This window comes from Loxodonta africana, chromosome 3 (assembly GCF_030014295.1).
Source record: "Loxodonta africana isolate mLoxAfr1 chromosome 3, mLoxAfr1.hap2, whole genome shotgun sequence".
In the NCBI taxonomy this organism is placed as follows: domain Eukaryota; kingdom Metazoa; phylum Chordata; class Mammalia; order Proboscidea; family Elephantidae; genus Loxodonta; species Loxodonta africana.
In genome coordinates this window covers 150,063,934-150,078,973 of record NC_087344.1, presented here as the reverse complement: position 1 = coordinate 150,078,973, position 15,040 = coordinate 150,063,934, and the positions used below count along the sequence as shown (strand labels likewise).

General features: G+C 43.3%; 1 non-coding gene across 1 annotated transcript; it reads right to left on the bottom strand.

The window, feature by feature from the left end:
* Positions 1 to 12,632: 12,632 nt before the first annotated feature.
* On the bottom strand, positions 12,633 to 12,704 carry TRNAQ-UUG (transfer RNA glutamine (anticodon UUG)). Its single transcript has one exon. It is a non-coding gene; the product is annotated as a tRNA-Gln (tRNA).
* Between the last annotated feature and the right edge of the window lie 2,336 nt (positions 12,705 to 15,040).

Below are 15,040 nucleotides of genomic sequence, written 5' to 3'. Positions count from 1 at the left end.
TCGTTCTAACCCATGCCTCCCTGCCTTCCTTTGCTCTTCTTCACCATTCCCCATTCCTCACTTAATTTCCACGGTCGCCCCACCGACCGCAACCGGGGCAAATGTGGGGCGTCCATGACACGGGCAGGTGGGCTAAGGCAGAGCAGCTGTGTCGTGTGTCTTCTTGGGCTCAGGGAAGGTTGGAGACCCGGGGGTCTCTGGGGGTCGCTGACACCTGAGGCGGATGAGGAGCAAGGAGGGGTGAAGGCCATTCAGCTGCCCTCCTAGCTTCAGACTCACCCAATGCACTGATTTTAAGGCAATGGACAACATGAGGAGCAGTGTCAAATGTCAAAAACCTGCCTCTCCACTGCACAGCTGAAACAGTTGAAGTCAGACCTGGGGCACATACACCCAAGCCGAGCACCAACAAGGGCCTAATCTGCTGAAATGGGCCCACACAGGTCTATGCAGGGGTTCAAGGCATTCAAAGTCCATAGACTGCTTGTGCCTGGATAGGAGCTTCTTCTGCCCTGAGTTCCCAGCTTAGGGGAGCCAGCAGATCATTTTCCCCCCAGTTGCTAATTTGTTCCTTCTCCAAGTCTGGGAGAATGGTTTGGAGTGCACAGCAGGACCTGTCTCAGGTCCAGGCAAATCAAATGCTACTGAAGTCAGCTTGAGGCCTGGGGCAGAGGGAGGAGGGATCAGATAAAGGGGAGCGTTCTTTTGAAAGGGGTGCTTTTTTTTTTTTAACCTTTTATTGTGCTTTAAGTGAAAGTTTACAAATCAGGTCAGTCTTTCATACAAAAATTTATATACACCTTGCTATTTTTTTTTTTATATACTCCTAGTTGCTCTTGCCCTCATGAGACTGCACACTCCTCTCTACTGTCTATTTTTGTGTCCATTGGGCCAATTTATGACCCCTCTGCCCTCTCATCTCCCATCTAGACAGGAGCTGCCCACATAGTCTCATGCGTCTACTTGATTGAAGAAGCTCACTCCTCACCAGCATCATTTTCTATCCCATAGTCCAATCCAATCCCTGTCCAAAGAGTTGGCTTTGGGAATGGTTCCCGTCTTGGGCTAACAGAAGGTCTGGGGACCATGACCTCCAGGGTCCTTCTAGTCTGAATCAGACCATTCAGTCTGGTCTTTTTATGAGCATTTTAGGTCTGCATCCCAGTGCTGTCCTGCTCCCTCAGGGTTTCTCTGTTCTGTTCCCTGTCAGGGCAGTCATCGGTTGTAGCCGGGCACCATCTAGTTCTTCTGGTCTCAGGCTGATGTAGTCTTTGGTTTATGTGCCCCTTTCTGTCTCTGGGGCTCCTAATTACCTTGTGTGCTTAGTGTTCTTCATTCTCCTTTGCTCCAGGTTGGTTCAGACCAATTGATGCATCTTAGATGGCCCCTTGCTAGTGTTTAACACCCCAGATGCCACTCTTCAAAGTGGGATGCAGAATATTTTCTTAATGGATATTATTATGCCAATTGACCTACATGTCCCCTGAAGCCATGGCCCAAACTCCTATCCCTGCTATGCTGGCCTTCAAAGTGTTCAGTTTATTCAGGAAATTCTTTGCTTTTGGTGTAATGCAGTTGTGCTGACCCCTTGTTTGTTGTGTTTGTCTTTCTCTTTACCTAAAATAGTTCTTGTCCACTATCTAATTAGTTAATACCCCTCTCCCTCCCTCCCTCCCCACTATTGTAACAGTCAAAGAATATTTTCTTGTGTGTTTAAACTTTTGCTTGAGTTCTCATAATAGTGGACTCATACAATATTTTCCTTTTGCAACTGACTAATTTCAGTCGGCATAATGTCTTCCTGATTCCTCCACATTATGAAGTGTTTCACGGATTCATCATTGTTCTTTGTGGATGCATAGTATTCCATTGTGTGAATGTACCATAATTTATTAATCCATTCATCCGTTCATGGGCATCTTGGTTGCTTTCATCTTTCTGCTATTGTAAACAGTGCTGCAACGAACACGGGTGTGCATATATCTGTTTATGTAAAGGCTCTTATTTCTCTAGATATATTCCAAGGAGTGGGATTGTTGGATCCTATGGTAGTTCTATTTCCAGTTTTTTAAGGAAGCGCCAAATTGATTTTCTACGTGGTTGTACCATTTTCCATTCCCACCAGCAGTGTATAAGTGTTCCAGTCTCTCCACAACCTCTCCAGCATTTATTATTGTGTGTTTTTTAGATTAATGCCAGCCTCGTTGGGGTCAGATGGAATCTCATTATAATTTCGAATTGCATTTCTCTAACGGCTACTGATCGTGAGTATTTCCTCATGTATCTGTTAGCTACCTGAATGTCTTCTTTAGTGACGTGCTTGTTCGTATCCTTTGCTCATTTTTTAATTGGCTTATTGGTCTTTTTGTAGTTCAGTTTTTGCAGTATCGTGTAGACTTTAGAGATCAGATCAGATGCTGATCAGGAATGTCATAGCTAAAAATTTTTTCCATGTCCGTAGGTAATCTTTTTACTCTTTTTAGTGAAGTCTTTGGATGAGCATAGATGTTTGATTTTTAGGGGCTCCCAGTTATCTAGTTTCTCTTCTGGTGTTTGTACATTGTTAATAATGTTTTGTATACTGTTTATGCCATGTATTAGGGCTCCTAGCATAGTCCCTACTTTTTCTTCCATGATCTTTATTGTTTTAGATTTTATAGTTTGGTCTTTGATCCAGTTTGAGTTCATTTTTGTGCATGGTGTGAGGTATGGGTTTCGTTTCCATTTTTTAGCAGATGCGTATCCAGTTATGCCAGCACCATTTGTTAAAGAGACTGTCTTTTCCACATTTAACTCACTTTGGACCTTTGTCAAACATCAGCTGCTCACAGGTAGATGGAATTACGTCTCGATTCTCAATTCTGTTCCATTGTTCTATGTATCTGTTATTGTACTAGTAGCAGTCTGTTTTAACTACTGTGGCCGTATAATAGGTTCTGATATTGGGTAGAATGAGGCCTCCCACTTTGTTCTTCTTTTTCAGCAATGCATTACTTATCCAGGGCGTCTTTCTCTTCCATATGAAGTTGGTGATTTGTTTCTTCATCTCATTAAAAAATGTCTTTGGAATTTGGATCAGAAATATTGTATCTATACATTGCTTTTGGCAGAACGGACATTTTTACAACATTAAGTCTTCCTATCCATGAGCAAGGTATTTTTTTCCAATTCTATAGGTGTCTTTTGGTTTCTTGCAGTAGTGTCTTGTAGTTTTCCTTCTATAGGTCTTCTACATCTCTGGTAAGATTTATTCTTACGTATTTTATTTTCTTGGGGCCAGTGTGAATGGTATTGGTTTGGTGATTTCCTCTTTGATGTTCTTTCTTTTTGTATAGAGGAATCCAACTGATTTGTGTATGTTTATCTAGTATTCTGATACTTTCCGGAAGTATTAGTTTCAGCAGTTTTGTTGAGGATTCTTTAGGGTTTTCTGTGTATACGATCATGTCATCTGCAAATACAGATACTTTTACTTCTTCCTTACCAATCTAGATGCCCTTTATTTCTTTAATACTTAGCTTTTGCTGAAAGCACCATTCTTCTCTGGTTCTGGAGGTGTGAGTAGGCTTTGTGGCTGGCTGTTTCTCCCTGGGGAAGCTGTAGCTGAATGCTACCACCAGCCCGCCCCAGTCACTTCCAGGAATGGTACCTGAAGCTTCCAGGCAATTCAGGTCTGGCAACTCCTCTCCGCTCCTGAATCATATCTCCCTCCCCCTGCCACTCAGTCTGATTTCTTTGACTTTGATGTTCAGGGCTGCTAGCGTGTCATAAATATAAGTGTTTCACTTGTTTTTTCAGGTCTTTGTTGTAAGAGGGATCACTGGAAGGGTCTGAATACTCTGCGCCATCTTGGCCCCACCTCCAAGATGTGCTATTTGATCCACAGAGTAAATTAGACACAAGCGCTTATCTTTTGCTGAGAGCGCTGTTTTTCGCTGATTTTGGAGATGTGAGTATTCTCTGCCGGTTGCGCTCTCTCTCTCTCACTGTGGAAAATGTATCTCAGATGTTACCACTAACCCCGCCGCGGTCCTACCAGGGGATCAGGTTTGAGGGGTGCTGGTGTCTACCGAGTCAGTTGTGGCAACTCCTCACTTCTTCTGAACTGTCACTCTTTCTCCATGCTGCTCAGTCTGATTTCTTAACTTTGCCTTTGATGTTCAGGGCTCTTAGCTTTTCATATATATTATTGACTCACTTGTTTCTTTGGGTCTTTGTTGTAAGAGGGACCACCAGAAGCATCTGACGACTCCACCATCCTGGCCCCACCTCCCCCTGTCAGTTTTAGACATACCTTTTGCAGGGAAACGGCTCTGCCATGGTGTTCAGGCTATCTCCTACATATCTGCATAGGCCATGCAGGTCAGAACCCATGTCTTGGTGGAATTCCGCCCAGGAATATAAGATAGATGGTCTTGTGAGGTGCTTGACACTTTCACATCTGCCTCTCTTTCTTGTGGGGGGCTGCCACTAGACAGTTTTTACATTCACCTCCCTGTTTCTAGTGAGGTGTGGAATTTTTCACCTAGCTCTCCTTAGGGCACTGCCACAGGATATAAAACAGCTAAGCTGAAGCAAGGCATTGACTCCTCTGCAACAGTGTCCTAATAATTATTTTGCACTCATCTGGCCCTCTTTTAGTGTTGTCTGGTGAGACAGCCATGAGGGGTCAGCACCTTTGACAATTTTTCCTTTTATTGCTTCTGTAAGTAATAAAGTATCTAAATCCAAAAAAGAATTTTTTTTAACCATCTGAATCTGTTATGCTTTGACTTTACTTTCTCTTGTGCTTGACATCTTGTACTCACTTTGATTCTTGGTGAACCTCCATGCATTTTCAGTTTTCTTTAATTCTGCGCTCATGGGGTTATCAAGAATGTGGTATGTAACGAACCAGCAAGGAACTGCAGCGGACATATGTATTGTGCACATTTCCTCTTCTTGCATGCATGCTTCCTTTTCCCATTGAATTTCACTTACAAAACATATGTTCAAAGTTAAAATCATAAATAATTCCAAGACGGTGACAGCAGAACATTAAATCGAGTGTGAGAATTTTGAGCGTAGGGCCATCTGTGAGTGTACAGGTCACATGCCCATGAAGTCAGCCCTGTATAGGGTCCAAGGCCAGGTGCCAATAAGAGTTCAAACACCCTCAGGGAGTAGAGAAGCCTCCACACAACACGACTATCCAGAGAACCAGAGCCTATGGGAGATGACAGGTGGATAATACCTTCGCGTACAGCTTTCACTCTCTTTCAAAGTCCTCATTAACTACTAATTGAGACGTGTGGTCTCTGACTTTATCCATTATTTCAATCCAGACTTAGTCAATGACTTTGGGGCTTCTATTTTTTTAATTTACCTGGGACCCACAGTCGTCAGTAGCAGGAAGAGATTCATTCTTCACAAGATTTCCCGCCTCAATAACTCCAGCTCCTGTTGAATTAAATTCCAGACCCCCAACTCACATGAAGACACTCAGAGATTGGTGGTCAGTTTCTGGACAGTCAAAGCATTTTTTTCCTTGTGAGACTTCTATTTCATTAAAGTCCTGCAGTTTATGCCCATTTCTAGATTGCTTAGCTATTCTTTTCCACAGAGAAACTGATATTGATATTACTGTGGAGTTGCAGCCTACTTACCCAGAAAAACCCCGTCACCATCGAGTCGATTCCGATTCATAGTGACCCTATAGGACAGGGTAGAACTGCTCCCTAGAGTTTCCAAAGAGCTCCTGGGAGATTCAAACTGCCGACCTTCTGGTTAGCAGCTGTGTCACTTAACCGTTACGCCACCAGGGTTTCAGCCTACAGTCAGGCAAAAAGATACAGAAAGAAAGAAAAGAAAAGAATGGGGATCCCAACCAGCCTGTGAAGACATCAGTTGAATTCAATCGATGTAGAAGTAAATTAGCTGCACTCCCTTTATGCTTGAGAATTTCACATACCAAAATCAGCTTAAAAACCTAATGAAAGAGGTGTAAGGTAGGAAAAATGCCAGGATTTGGAGATTGGAACACCAAACGTAGTAAAAGGATAAAGACCTGGAATTCCTCATTGACCTAAGAGTATAACAATGGACTCTCTGGTAGGATCACTCTGGAAATATATAGCCCTGGGCCTCATTCACATGTCCCACCAGTAGGCTATCATGTTGTGGCCTTGTCCTGAGTGAATTCATACGCCTCTGAGCTACATCTTCCCAGACTCTGGGGGACCAAGAACCTGCTCCATCTGCGTCACCCTTGACACATGTCTTGGGGTAGAGTTGGACCTCAACTCAGAACCATGTTCTCTGTCTGTAAATAAGAGGGTGTCTGCCATAGTTTCTAGAGATTCCTCAGATTTCTCAGGCTCTCTAATAATTCTCTGAAGAACTATGATTGGCTGTGTTTCCTTGGGACTTAGTGTGTTTTTTGTGCCCTTGGCCTCAGAGATTGCATTAGGAGATTCCATCACAACAAATAAGTTTTTACCCCCAGGTGGGGCTCCTTTTTTACTTTTCAATAGCCAGTTTCCCTGTATGTGGTATGGGTAGCACTGGTAGTACTTGAGATAATTTTAGGTGGTACAACGATGAGTGATGAGTATTTTAACATGAATAAGTATGTATCTAATTCCGTACTCATACCCAACATGCATAACAGGCACATCAAGCCCACTTTGATGCCTTCTTTGTAGAGATGAGAAATAGCATTGGTATCATGAGCCTGGTGGCAACACTTCGTCAGATGCTCTTTCCACCTCTAAACTTTCCTTGGACTTCTCTCCTTGGGTGACAGCTGTCCTGCTTGATGTCTTGCTCTCAATTCCTACATTTATTGTCATACAGCTTCCCCAGATACCACCCCAACACACCTGTGGTGACATGAGATCCTTTAAGTGACCTTTTGCCTTGGTTCTTTGGTAAAACAGCTTGAGAGATTCTTTTCCCCCTAAAGCCTGAGGCATTACATTTGCCCTAGTTTTCTATCCCCAAAGGGTTTGTTACTCTTTTTCAGGCTGATTGACATTTCCTGAGTAAGCTGTAAACAACTTGATGTTTGATACTTTTTGTCTGGCCCTGAGCTGCTTGCAGTCTATCCTGTAATTAGTATGCACCTTCCTGGATTGGTCAATATACCACGCAAATGCAGTGACTATAGGCTATGCAAATGGAGTATCTATAGGCTACCATGCAAATGGGGTAGCTGTAGGCTACTATGCAAATGAAGTGTCTGTGGTCTACCAAGAGGGGTTGTTCAATTCATGGCCTTGGTGGGAGGGCCATGCCTTGAAACTGATGAGGAATTTGTGTATATATATATATATATATATGTATGTATGTATATGTATATCTATATGTATATCTATATATCTATATCTATCTATATATATATATATATATTAAACCCCTCAGAGGTTTTTTGGACAGGAAGAAGCAGAAGGAAGAAAGAAGAGAGAAGGAGCAGAGAGAGAGAGAGAAGAGGTAAAGAAGTTCTTAAAAGGGCTGTAACACAGGTCAAGGGCTGTAACACTGAACATGGTGACAGGCCTGGAAGGGGCCCAGTGCAGACTCAATGGTGATACACAGCAGAGCCAAGAGGAGCCTGTCCTGAGGGGGCCGAGAGGATCCTTCAATGGCTGAGAGGAGCTGAGAGAGATGCCCTACTCTGAAGAAGGGAGTCTTGCCTACATGGTTGCTGATCTTGACCCTGAATTGCAGCCTGTTGATCCTGATCCTGAATTGTATCCTGTTACTTCCTTAATAAACCACTAAACTGTAAGTGTGGTTCTATGTGGACATGGGAACAGATCATTAACCCCAGAAAAGAAGTAGAGCCTGCCGTGGGAGGGATGGCTGGTGTTAGAATTGGTGAAAAGTTTGGAGGGTGGAGATATATCTGACTGCCTCTTCATGGGAATCAGCTTTGGGCTGATCCTGCTCATTATCCCCCATGAATTCTGAAAGGTTCTGACGCCAATGCTAGTATTCCCACCGTTTTACAACATCCGCGGCTTGTAAAGCAGCCTCTTTTTTTTTTTTTTTTTTTGCGGCTCCGGTTTTGAAACAAGCAATCGTGAAAGGGTTATTAAGGGTTATTAACCATTCCATAATTGTTTTTTTCAGAAACGCCTACTCTTGCTACATTTCTGTTAAAACTTTTACAGCACTTGACCATGATTCGTCAAATTCCCAGGTTTCTTGTCTTCTCTTGGCAGGAGACCAAGGTGCAGGCACACTGACTCTGAATCTATCCGCTGTATGACCTTCCCGGGGTGGCAGTAGCCAGCCATCGCCATTTTTTCAGGGTTATGTGTAGTATTTTTAGAGCCCTGTGCAAAAAACAATTCTCTAAAATTATGTGGACTGAGCATGCATCGAAAGACTGAGGATCCTCCTCTCACTGTTCATACATATGTATGTCACTCCTTATAAGAGGAACAAATCTGCCCTGGGTCAGGGAGCTGGCAGCCTTAGGTCAGGAGACTCTGCCTATCTCCCAGTTTGCAACTGTGAAGAAAACTTTCTGTTCTTTCAACCTTGTGTCCGGCTGACTTGAATTGGCTAGCCTGCTTGACAAGAACCTGTGAGTTGATGGCTTCAGTTTCCTCTTTCCCCATCCCTTTTCTCAAGGCCTCTCTTACCTCCTTCATGGGCAGACAGCATTAGCTCTCCGTGTGCCTCGGATTTGCACCTGACATGCGTCAGGAGATTGGAAACTTAGGAAGATCCCTTCAGCTGCCCTCTCTTTCAATGCTGGTGGAGACTGTAAATGCTGTTGTTGCTAGTTGCTGTCAAGTCGATTCCTACTCATCACGACCCCCTGTGTGCAGAGCAGAACTGCTCCATAGGGTTTTCAAAGCTGTGGTCTTTCGGAAGCAGGTTGCCGGGTGTGTCTTCCAAGATGCCTCTGGGTGGATTTGAAACACCAACCTTCGTGCTACTAGTTGAGGGTTTGACTGTTTTTACCATCCAGGGCCTCCAGGAATTTAAATAAAAAGGACATTATCTTCTCACTGTCAGAAATAAGTTTAGATTTCTCCTTCTCTGAAAATGCTGAATGTTAAACTATAGAAGAAAACCCTAGATCTTGTGTTGGCAGGTGTGGGCGTTTTGCCACCAGTTCCCAGGGTGTGTGCTCACCTCTCTCTCCTTCTGAGCCACAGTGTCCTAGTAAATTGAAATAACCTGGAATCCTTCTTCACTATCTAAACTGAGAAAAGGGAAGACGGGCCCTGGCGCCCCCTGGTGGCTACTGTGGGCACAGCACAGAGAGATCTGCAAGGCCCCATTAGATGCTGGGGGAGGGGGGCGGTAAGTGGCTGGGAGGCGGGAGAAGACAAGGGCAGGGTCAAAGAAAACCAGCTAAAACGTGAAAGATGCCAAGTGATTGTTCACGACATTGAACTACAAGCCGTGCATCCTACAGAGTGATACAGCTCGATGAAGAAGAGCTGTGAACTTTTCTCCCCAGAGCAAGAGATTTCCTTGCCCAAATATAAAATACCTGAATTAAGAAGGAAGTCCATTTTCTGTGCCTTTCCAATGAAAAAACATGGCTTTGCAGAGAGTTTAAGGGCTTTCCTGAGTCAGAGCTTAAGGTCTAAGTTATGCTGTGGCTCCCTGAGGGAGGAGTTTCTGACCTAAAGGAGCCTATCGACACAGTGGCTAGGAACTGCTTAGATACTGGGTTCCAGGCATATCAGATATCCCAAGGTTATTACAAAGATCTTCGGTCTGGTCTGTGGCTAGGGGCACTACCTCTGGGAAGGCCTCCCTTCCAGTCCTGGCACCACTACTTGCCTTCTGTTTGACCTTGGCCCAAGTCCTTCAATGTTTCAAGTCTCATATGAAAATAATCGTATTAACTGTCTCGTAGAGTTATTGTATAGATTAATGGGATGATATAATAATACACATAACATAGTGTATGGCACATATTAGGTATACCAAAGAAAATCCAAACCTATTGCCATCAAGTCGATTCCAACTCGTAGTGACCCTATAGGACAGAGTAGAACTGCTGCATAAAGTTCCTAGGGAACACCTGGTGGATTTGAACTGTGGACTTCAGCACTACGCCACCACACCTTGAATATCAGGTATGGGAAATAGGAAATAACATCGAAGATAAGTTTTTCCTCCCTTAATTGTTAAAATATAGGAAAAGAGTACATGTTTCTGCTTTGGGCCATAATGGAGTAACAGAGATGGCATTTACTTTTCTACCTTAAACCACTACAAGACCAGACAAAATATATGTGAAAGAGCTCTCTGGAGAAACTGAACCACAGGAAGTGTAGGACAGAGCTCAGACTGAGCCCCTAAGAGTGTGTGTTCCCACCAGCCTGAATGGAAAGAGCATCTAACACATGTGGCATGAAGGAGAGTCTTCAGAAGGGTAATACCTGAACACTGTGTCCACATTAACCTTAGACTAAGGATTTTCTGAACCCACCAAACAAAGCTTAAAAACCAGCCTGGAAAGAATCAAACTGTGCCCAAGAAGCTTAATGGCATCCCAGAGCAAAGTCCACAAAATATTTAAAGGATTATACAAAAATATTTTTTAAATACTTAACATAAAATTCACAATGTCTGGCATCTAATAAAAATTTTTAGGTATGCCAGTACTGGAGTCCTGCTGCCAGATGATATGATCCATAACCATGAGAAAAGTCAACAGAAACAGACACAGAAATAACCTAGTTGATAGAATCAATAGACAAAATATTTAAAAAGCTATTATGAACAGACTGTATTCATTCAGAAAAATGGAGGAAAGCATGAGCTTGATGAGGAGAGAAATGAAAGACACATATATATATGACTCAAATAGAACTTCTAGAATTGAAAAACACACTAAATGACTTTATCAGTTAATTGGACACTGTAGACCATAAATTATCTAAAATGAAACCCAGAGGGAAAAAAGAACTAAAAATGAAAAGAACAGAGCATCATTGACCTGTGAGAAAACATCAAGTGGTCTAATGTCCATGTAACTAGAGTCCTTGCAACAGAGCAGCTGGAATGGCAGAAAAAGTGTTTGAAGAGATAACAATAGTCCCAAGGGGAAAGGTCCTGGCTCCTCCTTGTGGCCGCTGTGGAGACAGCAGGTAAGGATCTATCGTACAACCTGAGGGGCCACCCCATACCAAAGAGGGTAGCAAAGAGGTGGATCAAGGGTAGATACAAAGAAAACTAGGCAATGTGCAGGACCTTAAAATGAGAAGTTGTATGGCCTATGGACTGAGCTACCTTGATGAGTAAGAGCTGAGAGCTGCTCTTCTCCTTAGCATGGAATATTGCCCGCTTATATCTGAGCCAACACTGAAGGCAAGGTTTAGCGAGTTGCTGATGAGGAAGCTGAGATTTGCAGAGTTTAATGGATTTCCTTGGTCTCAGGACTGTTTACACTAAATCACGTCCAGTCCTCTCAGTTGCTGATGCTTCAGAGCATGAGCTATAGAGACAGTTATATGTGGAAAGATCTTCAAGTCTATTAGTCCATCTGCTCAGCTCATGAAAAAGGGAACAATGGTGGGTCATTTGCTTCAAAGTTGGCCCAATAACATTTTTATAATCTTACGGTGAAAGGACTGAAGAATGTGACACAAGCCCCAGAATCTTTAGAGTGATGGTACATAGGAGTACATCAAAATTTAAATTCAAATAAAAAACACTCTACATAACAAAGAAGCTATTTTTATTTTGTATGTATTTTTTACCAAAGTACTCTATTATATGCCCAATAGGTTTGTTTTTTTTTTTTTTTTTTTTATGAAAAACAGTAAGTGCCCTGATCATTTGCTACATTCCCTATTCTCCGGAGATAACCAGTTTCAACCCATATAACCAATTATCTGTCTCGATCTCTCTTTACCTCTAAAGAAACATTGTTATGCCTTGATATTCCAGTTTTCCACCGCAGGCCCTGCAGACTGCCTGCAAAGGGAAAAACGCTGTGCATATGGGTGCATGGGTGCACCACCTACTAGTCAATATCAAGGGAGTCCACAAGGCCCTTCACTTGGCTTCCACTCACTTGCCAACCAACTTAATCCACTTCACGAGTCCACACAGTGAAAGGAAACTTTGCAAGAACAAAAGCCAGGCAAGCAGCTTTGAGGTTTATCGGTGGAACGGGTTCTCCGGTGGGACAGGAAGCGATGGGGGCGCTCCTGAGTAAGGAGCATAGGTGGTCCACACCCAGCAACTGAAACCCCTGCTGTGAACGCCCGGTTCCTCGGCCTACCATTCCCTACTTCCTCCTTTTTTCTTTCCAATTCTCTTCTCTGTTGTTTCCAGTCTCTCCTCCTTCCTCAACTGAAACCCCTGCTGTGAACGCCCGGTTCCTCGGCCTACCATTCCCTACTTCCTCCTTTTTTCTTTCCAGTTCTCTTCTCTGTTGTTTCCAGTCTCTCCTCCTTCCTCAGGAGACGTGAGGAAAAGGGTGCCGGGCCTCAAGGCCACGGGGAGCAGGAGGAGAGCAGGGATCTGCAGCAGCTCGCCCTTCTTCCTTGGGGGCCCGAAACCTTTCTAGCTCCTTAATGAGGATCAGAGGCTGGACGCGGAAAGGGGAGTAACAAGTTTCATTCACAATTTGAGGTGTTTTTTCAATCCTTCACTTAAAGGAAACACTAAGGTTCCACCGAGACTTGAACTCAGATCGCTGGATTCAAAGTCCAGAGTGCTCACCATTACACCATGGAACCACAAGTCTTTGCACCGGTGTGGCGGTAGGAATCCCCAAGTCCACTGCCCAGGGGAAGTCGATTCTGACTCATATCTATGATCATTTCAGTTAAAAAGAAGAAGAAAAAACCTCTTGCTGTCCAATGGATTCTGACTTCTAGGGACCCTGTATGAGCATCTCAATAGAGGTGTGTGAATACTCATGTAGCATCCATAGCTTCCACGACTAATCTCAAGGCAGTCCTCTATCAGTCAGGACTTGATGACCATTGACCTGTGTGAGTGGACTCATCCATCTTGCTTTCTCTCTGCACCTCTCTTTTTATTGACTTCTATCATTTCATTTGCATCTCAAGAAATTGTGGTAAAATCCACTTTGGGTTTAGCGTATAGCACAGCTCTTTAAGTCTCTGTCATAAATCACACAGTGGCCTCATTTACCAGCATTTCCTGCCCCAAGGTGAAATTTCTGCAAACAACAGTGTTATTTTCCTTTTCCTTGCCTTCACCCATTACTCATTGCCCAGGGAGGGCAGATAATTGTCAGGGCAGGACCTGGGACTTCCAGGGTGCCTTGTCCAAATAGCATCTACTACACTCCAAAGCCACCACAGCTTCCCATGTGTAATGTAGAAAGGTGTCTCCACAGTGTTCTATCTGGGGAGTGAGTTCTGAAGGCAGGAGAACTCTCTTTTTCTTCTTTATAGATTTCTTTTTTTGGTAAGTTTTTCTTACAAAAAACATGTGTTTGTTAGATATACAACAAAAAACAATTAACCTTCTTTAACATTTATACACTCTGAGAAACCACACTAACCTCATCTGCAGTGACTCAAAATCGACCACGTGCTGTTAAGGCTACAAGACAGGGGTCTGACATTTACTCAGCCCCAGTCTGTCTTCTGAGAGCTTGGCCATGTCCATTACATTCCAATTTCTCAATGTATCATGACCTAGAAACTTCACAGTTTTTTATTTGTTTTTTGAAGTGCAGTAAAGATTTAACTCCATCCAAAGAAATTCATCTTTTCTTTGTTTCTCAGAGATAACTCAAAAAAAAAAAAAAAAAACCAAAACACTAAGCCCCTTGGCTCTCAGGTTGATTCTGACTCATAGTAACTCTATAGGACACGATAGAACAGCCTAGTAGGGCTTCCAAGGATGGAAATCTTTACAGACACCCATTCCTACATCTTTCTCCCTTGGAGTGGCTGGTGGGTTCAAATCATCGAGCTTTTGCTTAGAAGCCCAGCACTTAAAAACTGTGTCTCCAGTCCTCCTTGAGATAACTCTAAATGCTTGGAACTTGCTGAGTAATAGAGGTGCCTTTGTTTTCTATAGGCCTCCAGACCACACTTGAGGGTTTATAAGATGACTCAAGTGGGGGCTGGCAAGGCTAGAAAGAGGACCTTCTGGTGTAGGGCAACCTAGGGCGAGGGGTGCAGAGGTTGGGGAAAACTTCATTCAGTCATGCCTAAGAAAAGAGGATCAGGAAAAGGCTCTGAACAGAAAAGCTCCACAGGCTTCCTTGTTGATGAGAGACATCTATGCACATGGAAGGGTAATGCAGCCCTTTATGAGACAAGGACTCACCATGTTTAGAACCTTCCCAGTCCTTGCCCTATGTGTCTCCTCATTTGTATTCTTTATGCTTTAAAACTGTAATTGTAAGTATAGGATTTTCTGTGAGTCATTCCAGTCAATTATGAAACCCAAGGGAGTAGTGAGAACCAGCAGGTCAGAAGTGAGGGGAATGAGCATCTCTGAGGTTATGGCTGGTATCCTGAAGGGGGAGAGGGAACTTCTGAGTATGTAGCCAGCAGGTCAGAAGTGAGTGGGTCACGAGGACTCCCAAGGTTGCAGCTGGTGTCTGTGCCCTTTACTTGTGAGGTCTGCCCTAGCTCCAGAAGTTTAGGGTCAGTGGAAGATGCTGCATGTGCACCTGGTGTCAGAACAAGTGTGGAAGAGAATTGGATTGATGTAGGTAGATTTGGGTCGATCAATAAATATTTGGCGTCAGAGAAGTGGGAATTGATTTCGGCTCTTACAACATGTAAATATATCAAGATATCCAGGGGCACCCATTTGTGTCACACGGTAGGTGTATCCAAGTTGCCTTACAGTATTGTCTCGTTATTTCATTTATGTGCACAAAATACCACAACACTAAATATGTGTATAATAGATGTAAACTTTGTCTTTAAATTATACACACAGTTTCATACCTTACAAAGAGATTATTATCATACATTCCTTTGGCACTCAAAATTACCTCTTCTTCCTAAGGCTAGTTTGTGCCTTTGAAAAGTGAGTTGGATTGCTTGGCCTAATGATTTCAAAATGCTTAGACTACATT